Raw genomic sequence first — 27,938 nt, forward strand, 5'->3', positions numbered from 1 at the left:
CACCCATGTTATCTCACCATAGCCACTTCCCATGTCAGCCATCATGCCACCGAAGCCACATGTAACGGTTAACATGCGGTCCTAGCCCAACAAAGACTTTGCAATCTTCACTATGGATAGAAGCGCTTATTGGTCATCCCAATATATGACGAATATCAACGCAAGTGTCATATGTTGGTAAGAAGGTGGACATCACAATAAATACAACTACTCTTAAAAAAAGAATACGAGATACAATAGGGCATACATATGTCAATACATAAATATTTCACCAAATAGAGGTCAACATGGCCCAACATTATATCAATCAGTGCAACGGAAGAAGGCACAAGTCTGAATACAGACAAGAAGCAAATACGCCTAAGAGGCAAGAGAAATAAGCAACGTCCACCATGTTAATCTCAAGTTGCCAACCGGGATCCCATCCTAATGATTATCGTCGAAGAAGAACGAAAAAAAAACTCCACGTAGAATGTTCATGCTCTCGTCTTAAAGCAAAGCTTTACATGCATGTATCTGCCCATAGCGACAACCCACACATGACAACTTGACACCCCAAGACTCACTGCCGAGGCAAGCGAGGCAGCCCACTAGCTGCTCCTCCGGACGCACCATGAGCACCTAGGCAGCGCCTCCAAGAAGGGGACGGCGTCGAGACGTCGCCGCTGACTAGCCCGGCGAACTGAGCCTAGGGTTTCCTCCGGTGTTAGAACAGGGGATGGACATGGCCGGCCATGACAACACCCCCAGGGAGGAGACAACGCCCACAAGCGTCACCGTAGCCGCGCAGGATTTCTCCTTGGCCGTGTCCATCAATTTCCAAAGCGCTGCAAACTAGAAGGGGGGCAAAGCTGCGACCTTAGGCCATCACCGTGAAGAGGGGGCAGCCGAATGCCACCATGCCGCCAACCGACATGCCCACCACAACCCTTGGTCGAGGGAGACCAGGGCCTACATCCACCCGCCACAACCCCCCCCCCCCCCCCCCCCCGCCCGCACAGGCAGGGAGTGCAACGCCACCGCCGGGATACCACATCACACAACCATGGGGCCCGACCAGCCTCCTCATCGCGCATCCGCCCCGGGAATAAGAGGGTGAGTCCACCGCAGCCTGGGGCCGCCGCCCCAGCGTACCAGCACCGGAGCAATAGTGACAGGAGCCCCGACGCCACCCGCAGCCCAGGCGGCCAGATCTGGCCGGGCCAGACCAGGACGACCCAGCGGCCATGCGCGGCCATCCACACCAGCAAGCTGTGCTGCCAGCTCCCACGCCGCACTCGCAACCCCCTACCTCTATCAAGCCACGCAGTCCATGGCCACCGCGCCAGATCCGAGCCACGACCATACCGTCACCGAGTGCTGCCAGAACCGACTAACGTGCTGCCCTTACAGCCACAGAAGCCGGCCCATCCCACCAGGTCCCGGGGCCGCCGCCCCGGCGTCCACCCGCTGCCAGCCGTCCAAGGCCACCACGCACATGCACGGCGGTGGCGCGTGGTAGCCCGCCTCGCTACCACCGGCGGCCGGAGTCAATCGCAAGCCTTTTTTTCTTGAAGACGCATGAGTGTGCGTACTATATATTAAAGAAGAAGAGCCGAGGCGACCGATACAATGCCTTTTGGCAACATGCTACCCCTCGAGGTTAGCACCCACATCCACCATGACAACACCGACAACTAACCCGCCTTGGCCATACTTAAGCCAAACAATGGAGAAGAGGACGAGCACATAACACACAAGCCGCATTCCCCTGTATCAAACACCTCAAAACGCGACAAAAACACCTAACCAAACTATATCAACACACCCTCCATCCTTGGTTCCTAGAGGATCGACAAGCGGACAGTGGGAGCTAGCCTGGCTCGAAGAAGACGTCGTCGAAGAGGTCTCGATGATGGAGTACATAGCGCCCCGGATGCTCCTGCTCATAGCGACAACCCACACATGACAACTTGGCACCCCAAGACTCGCCGCCGAGGCGAGCGAGGTAGTCCACCAGATGCTCCTTCGGACGCACCCTGAAAACCTAGGCAGCGCCTCCAAGACGGGGATGGCGCCGAGATGTTGCCGCTGCCTGGCCCGGCGAACCGAGCCTAGGGTTTCCCCTGGTTTCAGAACAGGGAATGGACATGGCCATGACAACGCCCCTAGGGAGGAGACGGCGCTCACAAGCGTCGCCTTTGCCCGAAGCCGTAGCCGCGCCGGATTTCTCCTCCGCCGTGTCCATCAATTTCCGGAGCGCGACAAACTGGAGGGGGGGGGGCAAAGCTGCCATCTTGGGCCATCACCGTGAAGGGGGGGAGCCGGATGCTACCGTGCCGCCAACCATCGTGCCCACCACAATCCCTGGTCGAGGGAGACCAGGGCCTGCATCCACCCGCCACAACCCCGCCGCCCGCATGACCAGGGAGTGCAGCGCCGCCCCCGGGATACCACAACACACAACCATGGCGCCCGACCAGCCTCCTCATCGAGCCTACCAGCACCGGAGCAACAGCGATGGGAGCCTCGGCGCCACCCGCAGCCTAGGCGGTCAAATTTGGTCGGGCCAGACCAGGACGACCCAGCGGCCACGCTCCCGCACCCCCAGACCTCCACCGTGCCAGATCCGAGCCACGGCCATACCGCCGTCGAGCGCTGCCAGAACCGACTGCTGCGCTACCTCTACATCCACAGAAGCCGGCCCATCCCGCCAGGTCCCGAGGCCGCCGCCCCGGCGTCCACCCGCTACCAGCCGGCGCCTCATCTAGGAGGGGGTACCGCCGCACGAGAGGAGAGGGCCGGCCGCTGCCGGCTACCGCACGGGCTTTGCCCGTCAACGTTGCCCAGTGGCGGTGAGAAAAGAGGCTGGAGTAGGGAGGCTGGTGGGGACGGCGCTATAGGGTTCGCCTGAGCCGGCCCCTTGTGTGCGACGCGGACGCAACTTTTCTATTAGCATGTAATCACAAGCCTTTTATTTGCCCTTTGTTGGGATCATTGTCTTAAATCCTCTTCTTTATCGATGAAAATGGCAAGCCTTTTGTCTTGTTTCAAAAAGAAAAAAAAAATCGCATGCGCGACCGAACATAACCGCTGGGCCGGCGTTCGTCGCCCTTAAAGAATTTGTTGCCGATTTGATAGTGCTCCACACATCTGTCCACGCTGCAACTCGCCGGGCCTATGAGCGTGGTCGGGCAGGTAGTCTCGCAGGGTCACCGTCGGCCTGTGACGCGCGATCGATGTGCGCGCTGGGGAGGGAGGGTGCGCTCTCGAGTTTTTGACGCACAAACACCGCACGCGCACGTACCAGTGGAACAAGATCGAAATCGCCGCACAGACCGAACTCTCTTTTTACTCCCGGTTCAGGTTGGTGCAGTAGACCCAACCAGTCCCTGTACAGACCACTGAATGGATCGAGGGGGTGACGAGTGTACGCAACGGTGCCGTGCTGTCAATGTAAAACGTGCAAGCCATCTTTATTTTGAACTTTAGCAACCTTTATTAAACTAGGACCATGTCTGTTACAAGTGAAGGAATAAGAAACTCAAGTTTATCTTGCCACACCTCGGACAGCTTCCTTCTATAACTCGCTCGAGCGAGCGCATGCGCCGTGCCATTGCTCTCTCGGGCGCAATGTACTATGAGGCTGGTCGTAATGGTAGTATCATACATGTCAACTAGACAATTTTGATGAGGTGACATAGCATTAAATGAAGAAAGAGAGGGTGTAGTATCATATCATGATACCGTATCATAATAAATACTATGCTACTTTGTGTCATGCATGACAATAAATAAAATACTACATGGTACTAATATATGATAATATGCATTAAAGAAATAATATCATACACTAGTATCATATGCATAATACTCCCCATTACAACCAGCCTGATGCCCTTGCCGAAAGAACTCATCATCTGTCGGCAGGCAGTCATCGATGATCACAGCTCCCGATGCACGATAATATAAGCCATCTTCATTGACCCTCGTGCGATTTTACGGTCACCGGGCGACACATATCTAGGAAACAAAAATATATAAGCGTGCGGTTCGTTGTACTACAATCGGCTCCCACGCCATCGTTCCACGACCGAATCAGCGGTGTAAACTACGACACCTCTGCAGCAATATTTCGTGCTCAAGAGATCTACTACAAGCCTTCGGCGAATGCTACGCGCACTCCCCTAAAAAACGCTACGTGCACCAGTACTATTACTACTAGAAGAACACCCGTGCGTTGTAACGGGGCCACATTAACTTTAAAAGTTCAATATTATGACATTGACGACCTTTCTTACCATCAAATCCTCACACACACACACTCTCCCTCCCTCTTCCTCACTCTCTCTCCCCCTCTTCCTCTCTCTAACGCACACACATATCCATCTTATTGGGTATGGGACCATAATCCATCTATTTCACACACACACGCTAGTGCATAACAATATGGATTATGTGTATTATTATTGCCACCAGAACTGAGGGAATTAATTTCATATAAATCGGCCAGCCACAGCTCCAAGAATACGCGGAAGAGGTGGCCCGGGTCGGCGTCGGCGCCGTCCGGCGCGGGCCACGGGCCCGCTTCCAAGTGCACGTGCAATGCACGTCTTCACAAATATTATAACCAGATGTGAGAAATCACATACTAACACGATGTTGCAATCAATTTGTAATTAAAGAAGCCAAAAGTCTTTTTTCTTAAACGAGAATTCCTTATGCTGGAGTTTAAACAAACCCCACAATAACATGATCAATTTTTTTTTTGCTCTACTTATCACCTAATTAAGCAAATGCATGAGTTATGAAGCTGATAAGAAATCATGTTAACTTGGAACTAAAATTCCAACAAAAGAGTGAGGAACAAACCTTTTTATCATTGCTCTGAAGTCTGAACCTCCCCCTATTTGTTAGTGAAATGTGAGTATGCTTGGAAGATAATAATTTCTTATGCAACACATGCTTTTACATCTGAAAGAGCTATAAAATATGTTGACCTACCTATGTGCACTTCCCAAAATAAGCGGATAAAATTATTTCTATCGGAAATATAAAATACTAAACATTAGAAAGAAAGGGACAATGTCCACTAACCATGCAAATATTCTGACCATGGGATATTTAGGCTGGCGTATATGGGAAATCAAAGCTAAAAATGACTCGATGAGTTAAGGATACATCAATAAATATTGTAAAAAGTGATAAAAACAAATCTGCAGCAACTCGCGACCCCACGAACTCGTATTCACAATGAGCAAGTTAGTGAGGCCGCCACGGTAGGCTAGCACCAAGGGACAAGGGCAACAACCGCCTTCCCATCCAACCTACTGATTCTGCTGGCGCTACTTTCATCCTAAGCCCATGAGTACCGCTAGTGTGTTGCCACATACGGAGAAACTACGAACTGAAATTTTCATCCAAATCATGAAAAATGTTAATGTTCCTCTCCTCTCCCATCCCTCGTGTGAACATACCCAATTCGTGGTTGGCTCGCTACATTCAGCGTAGCTCTGATGTGCACTGTCCTCGCTCTTGATTAGTTGCCGCAGTGCCACGCATATACGCCAACAAGCTGGGGAAACAAATGCAAATGTTACACCGAGTCAAAATCAACCATCCCACAATCGTAACAATAGAAAAGATAATAACCAAAATTTAACAGAAGAACTACTGCTTGGCTCCCAGATCCATCTCGATAGCCCTTGATCTGGCTGCTGAGCTTCTCCTAGCCGCCTCAACATCACGTCATTACCAAACATGTAGTGGATGCCTAGTGGGACAAGGATTAAGAAATAACATGAGGTGAAACATACGATGGTTGTCAATTCCATAAGACGATCCAAGTAATTTGACAAAACAGATCGGGAGCATCTTGTATAATCTCAAAAAAGCAACTAAAAATATGAGAAATGAATTGATGAAAATCAGCCCCTGCTCTCATTCATGCTCGCTTTTGTAATGGAAAGCAAGGAATGGGGATACCGGGAGAAGAAAGGATCACATGGATGGCAAGCCTCCACCACCGGCAAGTGGGGTTACTTCACATCCAATCTCCACGGCCGCCGCCTCCATGGGGACGAACTCCCATGTTCACAACCGGGCTCCCAATCGGCCGCCGCCTCCATGGGGACGAACTCCCATGTTCACAACCGGGCTCCCAATCGGCCGCTGCCTCGCCGACCTTGACGATGAAGTAGTCCCTCCCTTCGATCCCATTCGCAACGGAGGCAACACCCGTCCCAGCGGATGGGTCCGCGGTGAGATCCCTACTGGATTGTGGTCGCGCCTCCCCCAAACCTCACCGCGGGACACATGAGAGGGCGCCGTTGCCATGGTCAGGCTTGGATGGGGAAAGGAGGCGACATAGCAGCAACGGCGCCTTTGCCGGGATTGGTGGCGACGGCGGCGGCGAGAGAGTAGGAGGGTGGTGGCGGCAGTCCATCGGCCGCCGTGACGTGAGAGGAGGATGGGGATGGGGCCGCGATCTGGACGTATGGAGCGGTCGAGAGGATGGGAAGCAGGTGGCTGGGTTTTCCCATCGTGCGGGGTTTGGGGGAGGTCAAACGAGAGGGTTTTTTTCGTGCGGGAGGCAGAGCAACGAGGGCGGATGTAGGGAGACGGGACGCGGTCGGTTGGCAGGAAAAGGAAAGCTAGGCATTTTTTTAGGCAGTAGAGATGATTGATGATAAGAAAGGGAAAATCACATCAATATAAGGAAATATCCCATCAATACTTGATTGATTGCGATTTATTTTTTATATGGTAACTAATCTGATCATCAATACCTGTATTGATTGCGATTTATTTTTTATGAATGAGAGCAGGGGCTGATTTGTTTCCTTAAAGTATGATGTGTCTTTAAAATCTTTTATTTGTTTCCTTAAAATCTATTATTTGTTCCCTAAAGAAATTTGCAATAATGGGAGGTATCGGTTGATTTGGATAAGTTAGTAAAGTTAGATCCGTGATTGCGTGTACGTTTGGAAAGTGCCGATTTGCAAGGAAAGAGCTGAGGGGTAAATAAACCGGTGAATAAGAAACCAGCATCGAAAAAAATCTACGACGGTTAACCTACGAAAAAAACCCGGACGAAAGTGGTGGGACGAAAATTGACCGGCGGAGACTACCAACTGCTCCATTAGGAGTAGAGATTGGTTGGTTCGATTTTTTTTGCGTGGAGGGAACTACCTGGGAGGTGGGAGGGAGTACGAAAGTAAACCGTCTCGGCTGAGCGGGAGGTGGGAGCAAGTACCAAAAAAGACCGGGTGAGGTGGGACGAAAATAAAACCCGGAACGCGACCTACCAACTGAGACATTAGGAGGGTTTTTTCGTGCGGGAGGCAGAGCAACAAGGGCGGATGTAGGGAGACGGGACGCGGTCGGTTGTCAGGAAAAGGAAAGCTAGGCATTTTTTTAGGCAGTAGAGATGATTGATGATAAGAAAGGGAAAATCACATCAATATAAGGAAATATCCCATCAATACTTGATTGATTGCGATTTATTTTTTATATGGTAACTAATCTGATCATCAATACCTGTATTGATTGCGATTTATTTTTTATGAATGAGAGCAGGGGCTGATTTGTTTCCTTAAAGTATGATGCGTCTTTAAAATCTTTTATTTGTTTCCTTAAAATCTATTATTTGTTTCCTAAAGAAATTTGCAATAATGAGAGGTATCGGTTGATTTGGATAAGTTAGTAAGTTAGATCCGTGATTGCGTGTACCTTTGGGAAGTGCTGATTTGCAAGGAAAGAGCTGAGGGGTAAATTAAGCGGTGAATAAGAAACCAGCATCGAAAAAAATCTACGACGGTTAACCTACGAAAAAAAACCGGACGAAAGTGGTGGGACGAAAATTGACCGGCGGAGACTACCAACTGCTCCATTAGGAGTAGAGATTGGTTGGTTTGATTTTTTTTGCGTGGAGGGAACTACCTGGGAGGTGGGAGGAAGTACGAAAATAAACCGTCTCGCCTGAGCGGGAGGTGGGAGCAAGTACCAAAAAAGTACCAAAAAAGACCGGGTGAGGTGGGACGAAAATAAAACCCGGAACGCGACCTACCAACTGAGACATTAGGAGTAGAGATACTACATGCATGGTCAGGTCGTCGTCGCCCGTGCACGTCTAAGAGCAACTTTAACAGACCCCGTATTTTACCGAACTGTAAACTGTGTTTGCAGGTCGTGCGGGGGCGCTTATGCAGGCTGAAAAACACGGCGGCAGAACAGAAACTACGAACAAACCCGTAATATTTAAAAAAAGTTGTTTCGCGGGAGAAATTTAAGCAACAGCTCGCCGGAGCTCGCTCGCATAGATGGTTCTTCTTCGCATAATAAGTTCGTACACTCCACATACATATATATTAATGGTCAGAGATGCTAGACAGGGCCTACGCTACCGCACCACTACAACAAAATTGAGCTCACCGGAGCTCCTACGGTAGCTTCCCACTGGCGGCGATCAGTCGGAGTTGGAGTCGAGGTCGATGTAGAGCTTCGCCTGCTCCGCCTTCATCGCGCGCAGGTCAGCCTCCTTCGATGCGTGCGCCTGTGATGCCGTGATGCCCGTCTTGAAGAAAAGCCGCTCGTACTCGAGCTCATGCCGGATGCGCTCTTCCATCTCCTCCTACTCCCTCGTCGACCGCTCGAGGACGACGCGCTCGAGGAGATCCTCCTGTCCTGGGGGGAGGTAGTCCTCGGGCCCGATGACGCCTTGGCACGGTGACGCATCGGGCACGGCCTCCTCCGGCTCCCTCTTCACCGTCTTCTTTGGCTCCCTCTTCACCGGAACGAGCTGCGAGCTCGATGCGCCCACGGACCAGTTACCGGATGAGCTCCCCGCAGACCAGTTGCCGGAGGAGGCGTGGTGGCGACGGGCGAGCTCGAGATCAAAGTCCTCGAGCTCGCGGCGGTCGAATGCCGGCGGCGGCCGGGTACCGCGATTGAGCCACCGACGTGCCCCCCGCTTGTGCGCGGTGTCAGATCTGGCGCGGCGGCGGCGTTCCGCCTCATCCGCCGAGTCGGCCATGGCGGTCGAAGGCTCGCCGGCGCGACAAATCGAGCAGCGCGGTGGGGTATTGGGGGCAAACGCGGCTGTGGGGGGGGGAGGGGATAGGGTTTCGACCCGCATCTGCCTCGCAAACCCACAGTTATACTGGTTTGGGGGTAGCGTTTGCGGGCTGCAGCAAAAATATTTACGGGATGGACACCGATGCAGGCTCTGATCTAGCCAGAATAATGGACCGAATCCGTATAATCGCCGGAATTATGCGGGTTCACGCCGGATGCGGGATCTGCTAGAGTTACTCTAACATGCATGATTGCATATCTCTACGAGGCCAAACGAGCTACGGCTTATGGCTGTACAGAAACAACTGGGTGAGATCCACTGTGCCCATGCCAGAAGCTGACCACGCGCGGCAAAGTGGGTCGTTGCTTCCTTTCTCGCATCTAGATACGACGCGCAGAGACCCGTCAAAGACATGAGCAGGTCTGTTTTCCAGAGCTTGCTGACGCCTTGACGGAGAGGTTCATGTCCATTAAGGCATCTTAAAGCATCTACAGTCTTTCTTTTTGCAGGTTATAAAGCATTTACAGTCGAGCGTCTCAAAACATCTCTCCGACGCGCCTGATCAATAATCGAACAGAAGAGAGAAGGAAAAACATGATTCAACCAGACCCTTTATATCATTCATATACGCCTGGGTTGTCCGCAAACGCCCTAATGAATCTGAACGTTTGATCGTTTGGCCAAGAAGGGATGGCCAAACTGCGGCCCATGCCCCTCTGCAAGGGAGCAAGAAACCATCGAGCATCTCTTCTTGAAATGTCGTTTCATGCAGAGGCTGTGGGGGTTGGTCAAGGATTGGCTCCATCTTGTTAGAGCATCTCCAGCCGCGCCCTCAACAGGTCCCCCAGGCCATTTTTTAGCGTCGTCGTCCACACAGTCGCGTCCCCAGAAGCCCGTTTTTTGCCGGTTTGGGCCGAAACTGGCGTCGGCGGACCCAGGCCGAACCCGGCGCGCTGGGGGGCGCTAGGGAAACTGATTTTGGTGCGAAGGGGAAAGGGCTCGCCGAGTCAGTGACACGCCGCTTTGTCGTCCCCATCGCCTCGGTTCCTGCGGGAATCAATGCCAAGGCTGTCGCGCTGTCGCACCGGTCAGCCTCCCATTGATGCCTCACGGGCGGCGCAGTGGAGGCGCAACGACGCGCGTCCCGCCCGCTCCCTTCACGCGGCACCCGACGGCCAGCTTCTCACCGCCCCGCTTCGGCTATAAAAGCTGACCTCCCCGCCGGTGAACGCCACAGTCGCCACAACTCGCCTTCTCTCTCGCCTCGTCTCGCTGCAGAAGCCACTCTCACCTCTTCCCCCGCCGATGAGCAATGGCCAAGCGTTACCCAGGAGACGCCGCGGTGGCGAACGGCTTCGGTCGACGCCATCTTCGCGAGGACAAGGCGTGCCTCCTCTACGAGGCGGACTACCTGGTGCTACCTTTTGAGCTTGCGTTGGTTTTCCCCGAAGAGAAAGGGATGATGCAGCAGAGTAGCGTAAGTATTTCCCTCAATTTTTGAGAACCAAGGTATCAATCTAGTAGGAGGCCACACTCAAGTCCCTCGTACCTGCACAAAACGATAGCTACTCACAACCAACGCGATTAGGGGTTGTCAATCCCTTCACGGTCACTTACGAGAGTGAGATCTGATAGATATAATATTTTTGGTATTTTTGGTATAAAGATGCAAAGTAAAAAGTAAAGGCAAAGTAAAAAATCAAAGCAAGATTAAAGTCATGGAGATTGATATGATGAGAATAGACCCCGGGGCCATAGGTTTCACTAGTGGCTTCTCTCAAGAGCATAATTATTCTACGGTGGGTTAACAAATTACTGTTGAGCAATTGACAGAATTGAGCATAGTTATGAGAATATCTAGGCATGATCATGTATATAGGCATCACATCCGTGACAAGTAGACCGAAACGATTCTGCATCTACTACTATTACTCCACTCATCGATCGCTATCCAGCATGCATCTAGAGTATTAAGTTAAAAACAGAGTAACGCCTTAAGCAAGATGACATGATGTAGAGAGATAAATTCATGCAATATGAAATAAACCCCATCTTGTTATCCTCGATGGCAACGATGCAATACGTGCCTTGCTGCCCCTTGTGTCACTGGGAAAGGACACCGCAAGATCGAACCCAAAGCTAAGCACTTCTCCCATGGCAAGAACTACCAATCTAGTTGGCCAAACCAAACGGATAATTCAAAGAGACTTGCAAAGATAACCAATCATACATAAAAAAATTCAGAGAAGATTCAAATATTATTCATAGATAGACTTGATCATAAACCACAATTCATCGGTCTCAACAAACACATCGCAAAAAGAAGATTATATCGAATAGATCTCCACAAGAGAGGGGGAGAACTTTGTATTGAGACCCAAAAAGAGAGAAGAAGCCATCTAGCTACTAACTATGGACCCGAAGGTGTGAGGTAAACTACTCACACTTCATCGGAGAGGCTATGATGATGTAGAAGCCCTCTGTGATGACGGCCCTCTCCGGCGGAGCTCCGGAACAGGCCCCAAGATGGGATCTCGTGGATACAGAAAGTTGCGGCGGTGGAATTAGGTTTTTGGCTCCGTATATGTTCATTTGGGGGTACGTAGGTATATATAGGAGGAAGGAGTACGTCGGTGGAGCTCCGAGGGGCCCACGAGGCAGGGGGTGCGCCCTAGGGGGGGGGCGCCCCCCACCCTCGTGACCGCCTCTCTAATGCCTTGGTGTAGGGTCCAAGTCTCCTGGATCACGTTCGGTGAGAAAATCACGTTTCCGAAGGTTTCATTCCGTTTGGATTCCGTTTGATATTCCGTTTCTTCGAAACACTGAAATAGGCAAAAAAACAACAATTCTGGGCTAGGCCTCCGGTTAATAGGTTAGTCCCAAAAATAATATAAAAGTGGAAAATAAAGCCCAATATAGTCCAAAACAGTAGATAATATAGCATGGAGCAATCAAAGATTATAGATACGTTGGAGACGTATCAGGCATCCCCAAGCTTAATTCCTGCTCGTCCTCGAGTAGGTAAATGATAAAAAAAGAATTTTTGATGCAGAGTGCTACTTGGCATAATTTCAATGCAAATCTTCTTAATTGTGATATGAATATTCAGATTCGAAAGATTCAAGACAAAAGTTTATATTGACATAAAAATAATAATACTTCAAGCATACTAACACAACAATTATGTCTTCTCAAAATAATATGGCCAAAGAAAGTTATCCCTACAAAATCATATAGTCTGGCTATGCTCTATCTTCACCACACAAAGTATTTAAATCATGCACAACCCCGATGACAAGCCAAGCAATTGTTTCGTACTCTAACATTTTCAAAACTTTTTCAATCTTCACACAATACATGAGCGTGAGCCATGGATATAACACTATAGGTGGAATAGAATGGTGGTTGTGGAGAAGACAAAAAGGAGAAGATAGTCTCACATCAACTAGGCGTATCAATGGGCTATGGAGATGCCCATCAATAGATATCAATATGAGTGAGTAGGGATTGCCATGCAACGGATGCACTAGAGCTATAAGTATATGAAAGCTCAAAAAGAAACTAAATGGGTGTGCATTCAACTTGCTTGATCATGAAGACCTAGGGCAATTTGAGGAAGCCCATCATTGGAATATACAAGCCAATTTCTATAATGTAAAATTCCCACTAGTATATGAAAGTGATAACATGAGAGACTCTCTACTATGAAGATCATGGTGCTACTTTGAAGCACAAGTGTGGTAAAATGATAGTAACATTGTACCTTATCTCTTTTTCTCTCATTTTTTTATTTTTATTTTTTATTTGGGCCTTTTCTTTTTCTATGACCTCTTTTTTTTATTTGGGCTTCTTTGGTCTCTTTTATTTTTTTCCGTCCGGAGTCTCATCCCGACTTATGGGGGAATCATAGTCTCCTTAATTCTTTCCTCACTTGGGACAATGCTCTAATAATGATCATCACACTTTTATTTTTCTTACAACTCAACAATTACAACTCGATACTTAGAACAAAATATGACTCTATATGAATGCCTCCGGCGGTGTACCGGGATATGCAATATGACAATGATGAATGTGTCATGATAAACGGAACGGTGGAAAGTTTCATGGCAATATATCTCGGAATGGCTATAGAAATGCCATAATAGGTAGGTATGGTGGCTGTTTTGAGGAAGGTATATGGTGGGTGTATGATACCGGCGAAAGGTGGAAGGGTGAGAGTGCGTATAATCCATGGACTCAACATTAGTCATAAAGAACTCATATAATTATTGCAAAAATCTAGAAATTATCAAAGCAAAGTATTACGCGCATGCTCCTAGGGGGATAGATTGGTAGGAAAAGACCATCGCTCGTCCCTGACCGCCACTCACAAGGAAGACAATTAATAAATAAATCATTCTCCGACTTCATCACATAACGGTTCACCATACGTGCATGCTACGGGAATCACAAACTTTAACACAAGTATTCTTTAAATTCACAACTACTCAACTAGCATGACTTTAATATTATCGCCTCCATATCTCAAAAAAATTATCATGCTTCAATCTTTTCTTAGTATTCAACACACTCAAAAGAAAGTTTCACAAATCTTGAATACCAAGCATATTATTATTAAGCAAATTACCATGCTATTAAAACTCTCAAAATAATTTAAGTGAAGCATGAGAGATCAATAGTTTCTTTAAAACAAATCCACCACTGTTCTCTAAAAGATCTAAGTGAAGCACATAGAGCAAAATTATAACGCTCAAAATATATAAGTGTAGCACATAGAGCAAAACTACTTAGCTCAAAAGATATAAGTGAAGCACATAGAGTATTCTATCAAATTTTAATTCATGTATGGCTCTCTCAAAAGGTGTGTACAGCAAGGATGATTGTGGCATTCTAAAACAAAAAGACACAAATAATACAAGACTCTCCAAGCAAAACACATATCATGTTGGTGAATAAAAATATAGCTCCAAGTAAATTACCGATGGAAGTGGACGAAAGAGGGGATGCCTTCCGGGGCATCCCCAAGCTTTGACTTTTTGGTGTCCTTGGATTATCTTGGGGGTGCCATGGGCATCCCCAAGCTTAGGCTCTTGCCACTCCTTGTTCTATAATCCATCAAAAGAATTCACCCAAAATTTGAAAACTCCACAACACAAAACTTAAAGTAGAAAACTCGTGAGCTCCGTTAGCGAAAGAAAACAAAAGACCACTTCAAGGTACTGTAATGAACTCATTATTTATTTATATTGGTGTTAAAACTACTGTATTCCAACTTCTCTATGGATTATAAACTATTTTACTAACCATAGATTCATCAAAATAAGCAAACAACACACGAAAAACAGAATCTGTCAAAAACAGAACAATCTGTAGTAATCTATAGCTATTGCAAGATCTGGAACCCCAAAAATTCTAAAATAAATTGATGGACGTGAGGAATGTATCTATTAATCATCTTCAAAAAGAATTAACTAAATAGCACTCTTCAAATAAAAATGACAGCAGTTCTCGTGAGCGCTAAAGTTTCTGTTTTTTACAGCAAGTTCAACAAGACTTTCCCCAAGTCTTCCCAATGGTTCTACTTGGCACAAACATTAATTAAACACAAATAAACACAACCAAAACAGAGGCTAAATAATTTATTTATTAAATAACAGCAAGGAAAAATATTGGGTTGTCTCCCAATAAGCGCTTTTCTTTAAAGCCTTCTTAGCTAGGCATTAATAATTTTAATGATGCTCACATGAAAGACAAGAATTGAAGCACAAAGAGGGCATCATAAAACATGTGACAAACACATCTAAGTCTAACATACTTCCTATACATAGGCATCTTATAGGCAAACAAATTGTCAAGGCAAGCAAAAACTAGCCGATGCAAGGAAGCGGAAAGAAACAATAACAATCTCAACATAACGAGAGGTAATTTAGTAACATGAAGATTTCTACAACCATATTTTCCTATATCATAGTAATTACATGTAGGATCATAAGAAAATTCAACAAAATAGCTATCACATAAAATATTTTCAACATGATCCACATGCATGCAAAGTTGACACTCTTCTAAAATAGTGGGATTAACATTAACTAAAGTCATGACTTCTCCAAACCCACTTTTATCAAGATTTTCATAAGATTGAACATTCTCCAAATATGTGGGATCTAAAGTTGACACTCTTCCAAACCCACTTTCAATAATATTGAAAACACTATTATCAATATCATATTCATCACGGGGTTTAAATAAATTTTCAAGATCATAAGAAGAATCACCCCAATCATAATCATTGCAACAAGTAGTAGACATAGCAAAACTAGCATCCCCAAGCTTAGGGTTTTGCACCTTATTAGCACAATTGACATCAAGAGAATTTATAATAAAATCATTGCAATCATGCTTTTTATTCAAAGATCTATCATGAGTCACTTCATAAAGCACTTCATCACGACTTTCAGATTTACGGATTTCAGGCAAAAGCTTATAAAGATAATCTAGTGCATCCAAATCACTAGGAATTGGTTCATCATAATTGGATCCCTTAAAAAGATTGGCAAGCGGATGAGGATCCATAGATCTTAAGTTCTCTGTTTAGTAATAAATAAACAACTATTCCAACCATATGAGCAAACAAGAAACGGGCAAAAAGAGGCAAATAGAGAAAGAGAGGGAGGATAGAGAGAGAAAGAGAGAGAGAGGGCGAATAAAATGGCAAGGGTGAAGTGGGGGAGAGAAAAACAAGAGGCAAATGGCAAATAATGTAATGCGAGAGATAGGGATTGTGATGGGTACTTGATATGTTGACTTTTTGCGTAGACTCCCCGGCAACGGCGCCAGAAATGGCTCGTTGTCGGGAGTCAAATCTTGACTTGCGCGAACCTCCCTGGCAACGGCGCCAGAAATCCTTCTTGCTACCTCTTGAGCTTGCGTTGGTTTCCCCCGAAGAGGAAGGGATGATGCAGCAGAGTAGCATAAGTATTTCCATTAGTTTTTGAGAATCAAGGTATCAATCCAGTAGGAAGCCACGCTCAAGTCCCTCGTACCTGCACAAAATGATAGCTACTCGCAACCAACGCGATTAGGGGTTGTCAATCCCTTCACAGTCACTTATGAGAGTGAGATCTGATAGATATAATATTTTTGGTATAAAGATGCAAAGTAAAAAGTAAAGGCAAAGTAAAAAAGCAAAACAAGATTAAAGTGATGGAGATTGATATGATGAGAATAGACCCGGGGGCCATAGGTTTCACTAGTGGCTTCTCTCAAGAGCATAATTATTCTACGGTGGGTGAACAAATTACTGTTGAGCAATTGACAGAATTGAGCACAGTTATGAGAATATCTAGGCATGATCATGTATATAGGCATCACGTCCGTGACAAGTAGACCGAAACGATTCTGCATCTACTACTATTACTCTACTCATCAACCGCTATCCAGCATGCATCTAGAGTATTAAGTTAAAAACAGAGTAACGCCTTAAGCAAGATGACATGATGTAGAGAGATAAATTCATGCAATATGAAATAAACCCCATCTTGTTATCCTCGATGGCAACGATGCAATACGTGCCTTGCTGCCCCTTGTGTCACTGGGAAAGGACACCGCAAGATCGAACCCAAAGCTAAGCACTTCTCCCATGGCAAGAACTACCAATCTAGTTGGCCAAACCAAATGGATAATTCGAAGAGACTTGCAAAGATAACCAATCATACATAAAAGAATTCAGAGAAGATTCAAATATTATTCATAGATAGACTTGATCATTAACCCACAATTCATCGGTCTCAACAAACACACCGCAAAAAGAAGATTACATCGAATAGATCTCCACAAGAGAGAGGGGGAACTTTGTATTGAGATCCAAAAAGAGAGAAGAAGCCATCTAGCTACTAACTATGGACCCGACGGTGTGAGGTAAACTACTCACACTTCATCGGAGAGGCTATGATGTTGTAGAAGCCCTCCATGATGACGGCCCTCTCCGGCGGAGCTCCGGAACAGGCCCCAAGATGGGATCTCGTGGATACAGAAAGTTGCGGCGGTGGAATTAGGTTTTTGACTCTGTATCTGTTCGTTTGGGGGTACGTAGGTATATATAGGAGGAAGGAGTACGTCGGTGGAGCTCCGAGGGGCCCACGAGGCAGGGGCGCGCCCTAGGAGGGGGGCCCACCCTCGTGACCGCCTCTCTGATGCCTTGGCGTAGGGTCCAAGTCTCCTGGATCACGTTCGGTGAGAAAATCATGTTTCCGAAGGTTTCATTCCGTTTGGACTACGTTTGATATTCCGTTTCTTCGAAACACTCAAATAGGCAAAAAAACAGTAATTCTGGGCTGGGCCTCCGGTTAATAGGTTAGTACCAATAATAATATAAAAGTGGAAAATAAATCCCAATATAGTCCAAAATAGTAGATAATATGACATGGAGCAATCAAAAAAAATTATAGATACGTTGAAGACGTATCACCCGGCGCCCCCAGACATGCGGGTGCCGGGCTCGTGGAGGCTAAGCGCCGGTGGCGTCCCGGTGCCCCCGGTGCCCACCGGGGCTGAACGACGCGCCGAGTTCGCTTGCATCCGTTCGTCGCTGTTGGAGGCGCAACGGAAGAGCCGAGGTACGCCGCCGACAGCCACACGTTGTGGACGATGTACTTTGACCGCCGCCACGCCGACCAGGTCGCCTCTGCAAACGGCACCATCCTCCGCGGCCGCCTCAACGCCGACTGGCGGTGCGAATGGTGGGACGTGCCCGGCCGCACCCTCGAAGCTGTCCTCGACCACGTCGAGACCGGCAACACGCCGTGCCTCGAGTACCCGGCGCCCTCGTCCTTCTCTCGCCGCCGCGGTAGTTCCTGGACGCCGCGGTGACCTCCTCATCGTCGGGTTCCGGTTCGCTCTCCTCTGGGTCGCCGGTGCTCCGCCCTGTCAAGCCGGAGCCGCATGAGACGCCGCTTGGGCGCCACACCCGTAGCGGCGCCCTCGTCATCAACGAGGGCGGCCGCCTCTCCCCTCGTTCCCGCCGCCTCATCCGGCTAAAGACCAAGCCGGGATTGCTCCCCGTCAAGGAGCAGCGGAGATGGCCGCCGCCGACGAGACCGCCCTCAAGTGGGCGAAGGCGGACTACGTCCGTGAGCAGGTGGAGTGCCAGCGTCGGGCCTATGAGGATATCAAAGCTCGGCGCCGTGGACGCGGCGAGGGCGGCGTCATCATCCTCGATAGCGACGAGGAGGAGGACGCGCCTGGCCCATCCAACCCCCCGCGCGTCGGCGACCCTGGTCATGGGTGCAGCAAGGACGACGACGACGACGGCGACGACTACACCCGGTTCTACGGACTCCTCGGCATGTAGAAGGTAGGCGGCGGCAACAGCGTAGTAGGGCTAGGCATAGTAGGCGTAGTTTGTTTTCTGTTTTTTGTACAAATTTGAATGAAATCGCCGAGTTTGTGCCGCGTTTGTACAAATGTGAATCAAATTGCCGAGTTTGCGCCGAGTTGGGGGCGACCTGGGGTCAACGACTGGGAACACAATCGCCCCCACGCCGAAATTAAACGCCGGTTCGGCTCTAGTCGACGCTTTCTCGGTGTCCTGGGGGGCCGAACGGCTGGAGATGCTCTTAGTGTGGACATCTTGGTTTGGGCAACACCCAGGAGCATTAACCCAAAGAGTCCATAGAAGAGCAATGTCTTCCCCTCACTATGCTAAAGCCATCTGGGATGAGCGGAATGCAAACGTCTTGTGAAACAAATCCACCCCTCCGTTCATCCTTCGCCTCGCCATCCAGAAAGAGGCGAGGCTTTGGGCCATAGCGGGTGCGAAATATTTGGGTGCAATCTGACCGGGAGAGTAGTGATCTTGCGTCTGTTCTTTTTTTACTCTGGTCCAACTCCTTAACTGATGAATGAAGCAAATCGTTTGCCTTGTATTAAAAACACACACACGCAATTTTGGGATGATGATGTGTGTAAAAACAAAAGACTGTAAGAATACATTAAAAAAGCACATCAATAGTCATTCCAATTGAAAAAAGGCATCCTTATCCTACATGGATAAGTTATAAAATGATGAGTCGATATTCAAACTTCTATACAAAACAGACGTGTCATAGAAGAAAGAAATTTGGTAATGTCGATCCTTTCATCGAATAGCTCGAAATCAACCCTTTGAAAATCTACTCAAAGAGGGACCTGCCAGACGATACTTTGCGATGCGACCGTTCCGTTCAGTTTAATCAGCTCGGGCATATGCATGTTAAGCCCAAAATGGTTGGCCGTATGCATGTCAACCGGGCGTCGCTTCCTTGCTCACGTCTACGATCACGATGCGCAGAGACATGTCAGAGGCGTGAGCAGGTCTGTTTTACACGAGTAGCTTGCTGACGCGTTGATGGAGACCTTTTTGCCATCCGCGACCTTTCTCGTGACTTCTTTGGCCATGGCCATCGCCAAGTCGTCTCGAGTCACATGTTGTCTGCTCCCTCAAAGCACAAGAACGACACACCATGTATGAACTCGAGTGAACTTTATCAAGTTAGGCCAATTCCAGCGCGTGACTTTATTCTGGCCGGATGCGTCCGTTTGAAATAGAACGAACGAATAACGCGGCCCATCGCACAATCCCAAACAGATAAATATTCGGATTTCGTCTGTTTTTGATCCATTCTTTGTCCAAACATGCGCCAAGTTTGGGGTGAAACAGACATCACGCGGATGGGCTCGATGCACGCCCTTGTCCCCCGTGGCCCGTCTGTCGGGGACACTAGCAGTCCATTCGCTTCCAGCACCTCCACCCGCTCTTTCCCGCCCCGCCCGGCCGCCGGCGCCGCCACTATTCTCCGGCTGCCTCCTCACTGCTTACCCCCCGACCGTGCATACCAAACCACGCCCCGACTTGGCCGCCACTACGCCCGCGCTTTCGTAGGAGTTTTGGCCGTCGCTCAGAGGAGATTTGGCCGTCGTAGCCGGTGCCAGAGGGGATACGACCGCCGGCGACCTCTATGGGCCACGACAGCTTCCGTTGGGTGCCCCAGAGTGGCCAGTAGCCGGCCGCCAACCACCCCTGCTGCATCGAGGTGATCATCGTGCCTCTTTGCCACCACGACCGCAAGGTGTTCGACACTTTGCCCACAAAGGAATGGACAGTGGAGATGAATTTTTCTTTCACCACTTCATTTATTCATCGAACGATTCGTCCTCGGATGATGAAGTTATTGTGGTGGCTGCACTGGTCGTTCACGACCACATTGAGCGGCAGATTCCTCGGCACAGGGGGTCGCTCCCTGGCCATGCTCCCAACCTGAACCGCAACAGGGAGAGAGGCCACGCCCTGCTCTATGTCGATTACTTTACGAACACCTCGCTCTTCAAGCCGGATAAATTCCGTCGCCGTTTTCGTATGGCAAGGCATGCGTTCAATCGTATTCGAGAAGGAGTGGTTGCTCATGACCCATATTTTGAGTGCAAGACCGATGCCCTTGGCAAGTTTGGATTCTTCTCTTGCCAGAAATGCACCGCGACCATCTGCATGCTTGCATATGGAATTTCAGGCGATCTGGTGGATAAGTATTGCTACCTTTTGAGCATGCGTTGGTTTTCCCTTGAACAGGAAAGGGTGATGCAGCAAAGTAGCGTAAGTATTTCACTTAGTTTTTGAGAACCAATGTATCAATCTAGTAGGAGACAACGCACAAGTCACCTAGTACCTGCACAAACAATTAAGAACCTTACAACCAACACGATAAAGGGGTTATCAATCCCTTCATGGTCACTCACAAAAGTGAGATCTTATAAAGATAGTAAAGTAAATATTTTTGGTATTTTTGTTGTATAGATTGGAAAGTAAAAAGATTGCAAAATAGTAAACGAGATGCAATGTAAATAAAATAGATGCAATATGATAAGAAAGAGACCCGGGGGTCATAGGTTTCACTAGTGGCTTCTCTCAAGATAGCATGTATTACGGCGGGTGAACAAATTACTGCCGAGCAATTGATAGAAAAAGCGCATAGTTATGAAATTATCTAGGCAATGATCATGAATATAGGCATCACGTCCGTGTCAAGTAGATCGAAACGATTCTGCATCTACTACTATTACTCCACACATCGACCGCTATCCAGCATGCATCTAGAGTATTAAGTTCATAAGAACAGAGTAACGTTTTAAGCAAGATGACATGATGTAGAGGGATAAACCACAATACGTGCCTTGCTGCCCCTACTGTCACTGGGAAAGAACACCGCAAGATTGAATCCAAAGCTAAGCACTTCTCCCATTGCAAGAAAGATCAATCTAATAGGCCAAACTAAACGATAATTCGAAGAGACTTGCAAAGATATCAAATCATGCATATAAGAATTCAGAGAAGAACCAAATAGTATTCATAGATAATCTTGTTCATAAACCCACAATTCATAGGATCTCGGCAAACACACCACAAAAGAGTATTACATTGAATAGATCTCCAAGAACATCGAGAAGAACTTTGTATTGAGAATCAAAGAGAGAGAAGAAGCCATCTAGCTAATAACTATGGACCCGAAGGTCTGTGGTAAACTACTCATGCTTCATCGGAGAGGCTATATTGTTGATGTAGAAGCCCTCCGTGATCGATTCCCCCTCCGTCAGATCGCCGGAAAAGGCCCCCAAATGAGATCTCACGGGTACAGAAGGTTGCGGCGGTGGAAAAGTGGTTTCGTGGCTCCCTGCGATCGATCTAGGGTATAAGAGTATATATAGGTGAAAGAACTACGTCGGTGGAGCTAGATGGGGCCCACGAGGGTGGGGGCGCGCCTATCCCCCTGGGCACGCCCTCCTGCCTTGTGGCTGCCTCACGGAGTTCCAGACTTCCACTCCAAGTCTCATGGTTTGCTTTCAGTCCAAGAAAGATCATCGCGAAGGTTTCATTCCATTTGGTATTCCTTTTCTGTGAAATTCTAAAATAGAAAAAAAACAGAAACTGGCACTGGGCCTCCGGTTAATAGGTTAGTCCCAAAAATAATATAAAAGAGCATATTAAAACCCATTAAACATCCAAAACAGATAACATAATAGCATGGAACAATAAAAAATTATAGATACGTTGGAGACGTATCAAGTATGTGCGTATGAGCGAGTCCATATGTCTGTTGTCACTGTACAACTTCTGTAAGGCCGTGGTGGTAGTGTTTGGCCCTGAGTACTTGAGGGAGCCAAATGCCGCTGATACAGAGAGATTGTTGGCGACCAAGGCAGTTAGAGGCTTTCCAGGCATGCTTGGCAGCATAGATTGTATGCACTGGGAGTGGAAGAACTGTCCATTTGCTTGGCAGGGCCAGTACAAGGGGCATGTTAAAGCGTGGACTATCATATTAGAGGCAGTGGCTTTGCAGGATCTTTGGATATGGCATTCTTTCTTCAGCATGGTAGGTTCTCACAATGATATCAACATGCTGCAGCGTTCTTCAGTCTTCACATGGCTTGCAGAAGGCCACTCCCCACCTGTCAACTTTGAGATCAACGGCCACCAATACAATAAGGGATACTACCTTGCTGATGGCATATATCCTCAGTGGTCAACTTTTGTGAAGACAATCTCGAACCCTCAAGGTGAGAAGAGAAAGAGGTTTGCCCAAATGCAAGAGAGTGCTAGAAAGGATGTGGAACGTGCTTTTGGTGTGCTTCAATCCCGATGGGATATCATTCGAAACCCTGCACTGACATGGAATGAAGGAAAGCTTTGGGAGGTGATGAATGCTTGTGTAATCATACACAACATGATCATCGAGGACGAGCATGATGACAGGATCTTCGAGCAAAATTTGATTATCAAGGTTAAAATGTTGAGCCCCTACACCAAGAACCAGCCACGTTTGAACAGTTTGCCCAGTTTCATCATGAAATGCGCGATTGACACACTCATTTGGATCTTCAAAATGACTTGGTTGAGCACGTGTGAACTCACATTGGAAACCAATAGATGTATTGGTTCATTTATGTTCATTCAAGACAATTTTGATTTGGTTGTAAAACTATTTTATTAGAGACAATTTTTGATTGGATTGTAAAACTATTTTTATTTTCAAACAATTAATATTTGGATGTGCAAACTTGTTTTGAACATTGAAATATGAATATATGGCCATTTCTTGACCGTGGCGGACCGGATGGGGTCAAAGGATGTGGCCGCGCGCTGGGCGCACGACCACCGCATCTTAGGACAGACCCGGACACGACTCCATTGCCCTACCTAAATGGATAGAATTCGAGCAAAACAGGCGTTCATTTGAGATTGTGCGCTGGAGTTGGCCTTATATACCTTGAATGCGGGCGTCGCCAACCACTAGAGAACTAGACCAGATAATTAGCTAATTAAACCCATTCAGAGTCACGCAACCTCGCCTCTCGTCTCTCTCGCCCACAGCTTCCTCCGGCGGCAGCTGCCCCGAGCGCCTAGGCCTGGCCACTGTAGCTCCGTCTCCCCCGAGCTTTTCTTTCTGCATCTCACGAGTTTTTTCGATCCGCATCTTGGAGCACACAAGAGAGAGGCTCCGTGCTCGTTTCCAGGATGATAGGGAAGGGGAGGGCGGTGGGTGCGAGGCAAAGAGGAGCGTTGGTTGCATCTGGCGAGAGGGGAGGGCGAGATGCTGAGATCCAGCTCCTCGCTGCGGGACGCGCCGACCTCGCTGCCGCTGTCGAGTCCAACGGTGGGTGGTTGTGGCTCTCCCTCGGATGGTCTCACTACAAAAAAAGACACATCCGTGACATTTTGGGCCGAACGAATTTTTTTTCTATCATACATATGACACTTCTATGACGATAATTGTGACAAAAGCTGGTATCATCATAGATGTGGTGGGCTCCTACTTCTATGACAAAAAATCATGACAGAAAATGGGCATTTCGTCCTGGGCGGGCCGGAGACGCAGCTGCATGACATTCTTTGGGCCGTCTATGACGGAAAAAACCATGGTAGAAGCGAGGGGGAGGAAAATTTCGGGGAGTTCCCGGTTACGGTGGGAGGTCGGGGGCCGAGCGATGCGCGTTTCTCTCATACATGTACGCGCGTGTGTGCAAGGCGTTGGATCTAACTGAACCCGAGCGAGGCATTGGGCTCTAACTGAACCCAAGCGATTGCACTGCAGGCTACGCGTTACTGAACCCGAGCGATCGATCGAGGGCTGTTAACTGAACCTGATCGAGCGATTCCTTCGCTACTGCTGCTAACTGAAGCCGATCGATGCTGCCTCTGGGATGAACAGTGAGCATTGCGGGAGGGGGGGGGTTGGATGAACAGTGAGCGGTGGCGTTGCCTCTGGATGAACAGGACCCCGTGGTGTGGTGGAGGGCTGGATGAACAGTAGACGATGGAGGGGTGCCCGTGGAGGGGTGGTTGAACAGGACCCCGTGGTGTGGAGGACTGGATGAACAGTAGACGATGGAGGGGTGGTTGAACAGTAGCCGGTGGAGTAGCGCACAGTGGAGGCTGGATGAACAGGAGCCCATGGAGGCTAGAGGAGGTCGACGGTGGAGATGAACAGTATCCCGTGGAGTCCCGTTTTGCGGTACGCCACACCCCTCCCGATGAACAGGACCCCCGTTTCGACCGTAGGAGGTCCGTTTTGTCCGTTTTGCGGTACGCCACACCCCTCCCGATCAACAGGACCCCCGTTTCGACTGTAGGAGGTCTGTTTCCTCCGTTTTATGGTACGCTACACCCCTCCCGATCAACAGGACCCCCGTTTCAACCGTAGGAGGTCCGTTTCCTCCGTTTTGCGGTACGCCAGACACTTCCTGATGAACAGGATCCCGTTTCGAACGTGGCCGGTCGAACATAAGGCCGTTTCCTCCGTTTTACGGTATGCTAGGCCTCGTTTCCATCGCCTGTTCCATCCAAGCCCTCCCGATGAACAAGACCATGCATTCCGATCCGACCCAGCCGGTTGGCTCCCATGCGTTCAGTTGCCTTCCGATGAACACGATGCATTCCGTTGCTTTCCCATGAACACGGCGCATTCCGTTGCCTCCCCATGAACACGAGGACGACGCTGTTTCTCCGTTCCGACCCAGCCATGTACACGAGCCCTGGCCGTACGTATGCGCGAGTAGGTATTCGAGACCCCGCCCGTATGTACACATACGTGGCCGTATTTTCTTTCTTGCACCCTGGCCGTTGTACGTACATGTACATGCTACATGCGCCCCTCTACTACGACATGTACGCGCCTCTACTACGACACATGCGCGCCTCTACATCCACCAGTATATATGTACGTACACGTTCGCGACCAGAATGACAGCGCTACGTACGCTTCGACCAGGTGGGTCCCGACTGTCAGGCACTTCCTTGCCTGCGAAGATGTAGCTGGTGAAATGTAGTTGTTTATCCTTAGCAGCCTCTCTTATGGGGAAATGTAGTCTAGTGCTTCCATAAGCCATAGTAGTCCGCTACAGCCCGGTTCACCGGAGTCCTGCTAGCCCAGCATTACTGCTCAGGACACTTGACTGGCCGGCATGTGTTTCACTTCGTTCCTGTGTCTGTCCCTTCAGGGAAATGTCACGCGGTGACATCTGGAGTCCTACTTAGCCTGCTACAGCCCGGGTACCCGGAGTCCTATTAGCCCAGTGCTACAGCCCGAATTCACACGCTGCTGACCGACATGCTCGATGTGATTCATGTATTCCTGTCCCCATAGGTTGGTGCCGCTTTGGGTTTACGACTAGCCATGTCGGCCTGGATTCTCTGTCATATGGATGCTAGCGACACTATCATATATGTGAGCCAAAAGGCGCAAACGGTCCCGGGCCATGGTAAGGCGACACCCGTGGGAATACCGTGCGTGAGGCCGCAAAGTGATATGAGGTGTTACCGGCTAGATCGACGTGACTTGGAATCGGGGTCCTGACAGCGTTGGTATCAGAGCCTGACTGCCTGTAGGATTACCAAGCCAAACCGGTCGAAGTTGTGTCTAGAAGTGCTTTAGTTATGTAGGGGAATTGATTGTGGAAGGGAACGTAAGGCTCTTTTTACTCCTTTACCTTATGGCCTTCTGATCCGAGTCATCCTCTTCTCTTCTACGGGGTTTAAGAACTAGGCCTTCTAATCTATCTATCAAGATGACGTGTTACTAATCCATAGACTTATAGGATTGATGGATTCATGCCGCAGTTCAGTTTCCAGTACTTCCACGTGTTCATAATTGGTCTCGGAACCTTGATTTTGTGTTGTTGAGTGGTTATGCCACCATTTTGCAAGATGTCTCAAATCTTTTGAGCATTTATAGCCGTTTTGCTGTCCGAGTCATCCCAGGTTTCTAGATAATCTGATGCATTTGCAATCCTTTCTTTCCGTTCCCGATGTCCTTTATGGTCAGAATAAGCACACTAATCGGTGATTTGAGGTACTCTGTTGCCTCGACATATATGTTGGAGCTATTACTATGACCCTAGGTGTTTTAGGGAGTCACCAAGTAATCTAGCCATGTTTTGTGTTCTAGTGTGATGATTCTGGCCACCATTCTCGAAAGCATCCCGTGATGCCATGTAGTGCTAGGTATTCTATTCATGGGTTCTTGAACTAGAGATTCACCCTATTTATCTCATGTTGATAGTGTTGCTAGTTCCTTTAGGATATTAGTAACCTTTGCGATAGTCCTTGAGGTTCGTGGTACATCCTTCTTCCAATTATCATGAACCATTCTTGGCAGGAGTTCTTTTGAACCAAAAGGTCACGACAGAGTGCTCCTGATGAGTTCTCCACTCTATGTTGTGACTCCGCCAACCCTACCTTCCTGCGTGGGTTATCCGGAAGAATTATGTTGAACTTTTTCGACATGCTAACCTATGCATCAACAACTCAGAAAGTGATATGTTCCTTTGAGTTGTCCCTTTTCAGTTGTATTCCGACCTTCGTCTATCAATTGATAGTCAAGAGTATGTGTGCATTCGTTCATCGATGCCTAATTATTCTTGTGGTCTGTCAAGCCATTCTATTTCGGAATGACTAGGAGAAACAAACTCCAGTACCTCATCCATATCTAGGATTGGGTCAAAGTAGTTGTATCCCGCAGATCAAAATGCCAATCCATCTTTTGTTCTGTTCTACCTTGGAGTGTTGCCCTCTTTATGTCAAGAATATCATGAGAACTACACCTTCTCTTATGAATTTTTGATGCAGCGATACTCTCACCATCATCGTTCATTCCTCGGTCCCGTGTTGCCATAACCGGAATGCCGACAAGTGAACTGTGATGTGTGAAATCGGTACTCCTAGCAGCCTCGTTGCTTGGTAGTTAATGGACAATATTCTCATTCTTAGCGTGTTGGTTATTGAATCATCATTCTAAGATTGATCGTGCTACCTAGTCCATTTTACTGGTGCACTCTTCGATCAAGAGTTGGGACTGTGTCTATCCTTGCTTAGTTGATCATATCGTCTTGCCCTGAAAAGCAAGATTGTTCTCGAGCTTAGTAACATATCGGTGGTTCGTGATTTTCCGAAGATCTTCTCGGAAGTATTACCTGGTTGTCACCTGACCGGTATGTTGAGTTAGTGATTAAATGGGTTTTCTTATAAATCACCCCTTCTCCAAGAATCTGTGTTGGATATCCCTGAGCTAGTTGGTTGAGCTAAACAACAACTTGGAGAGTTGGAAGATAAAGCTTGTCTGACTTAGTTCATGTTAAGGGATATCTTTTTGTGTGTGTGTGTGTGATGAAGAAACATGATATCTCCATCGATTGGTCCTCGTGATCAGTTGTTGGATCTATTGCCTTGTCAAAACCTTGACTTGAGTATGGGCTATCGTCAAGTCAAATCAGAACCAATGATGTTCGTAATGTTGTCTTACTCGTGGTTGATCCCTCGAGCATACACCATTACATCCTTTGGTCTGACCAATGCTAT

The sequence above is a fragment of the Triticum urartu genome, chromosome 3A (genome assembly GCF_056163025.1).
Source record: "Triticum urartu cultivar PI428250 chromosome 3A, HENAU_Tu73, whole genome shotgun sequence".
NCBI classification, from domain to species: domain Eukaryota; kingdom Viridiplantae; phylum Streptophyta; class Magnoliopsida; order Poales; family Poaceae; genus Triticum; species Triticum urartu.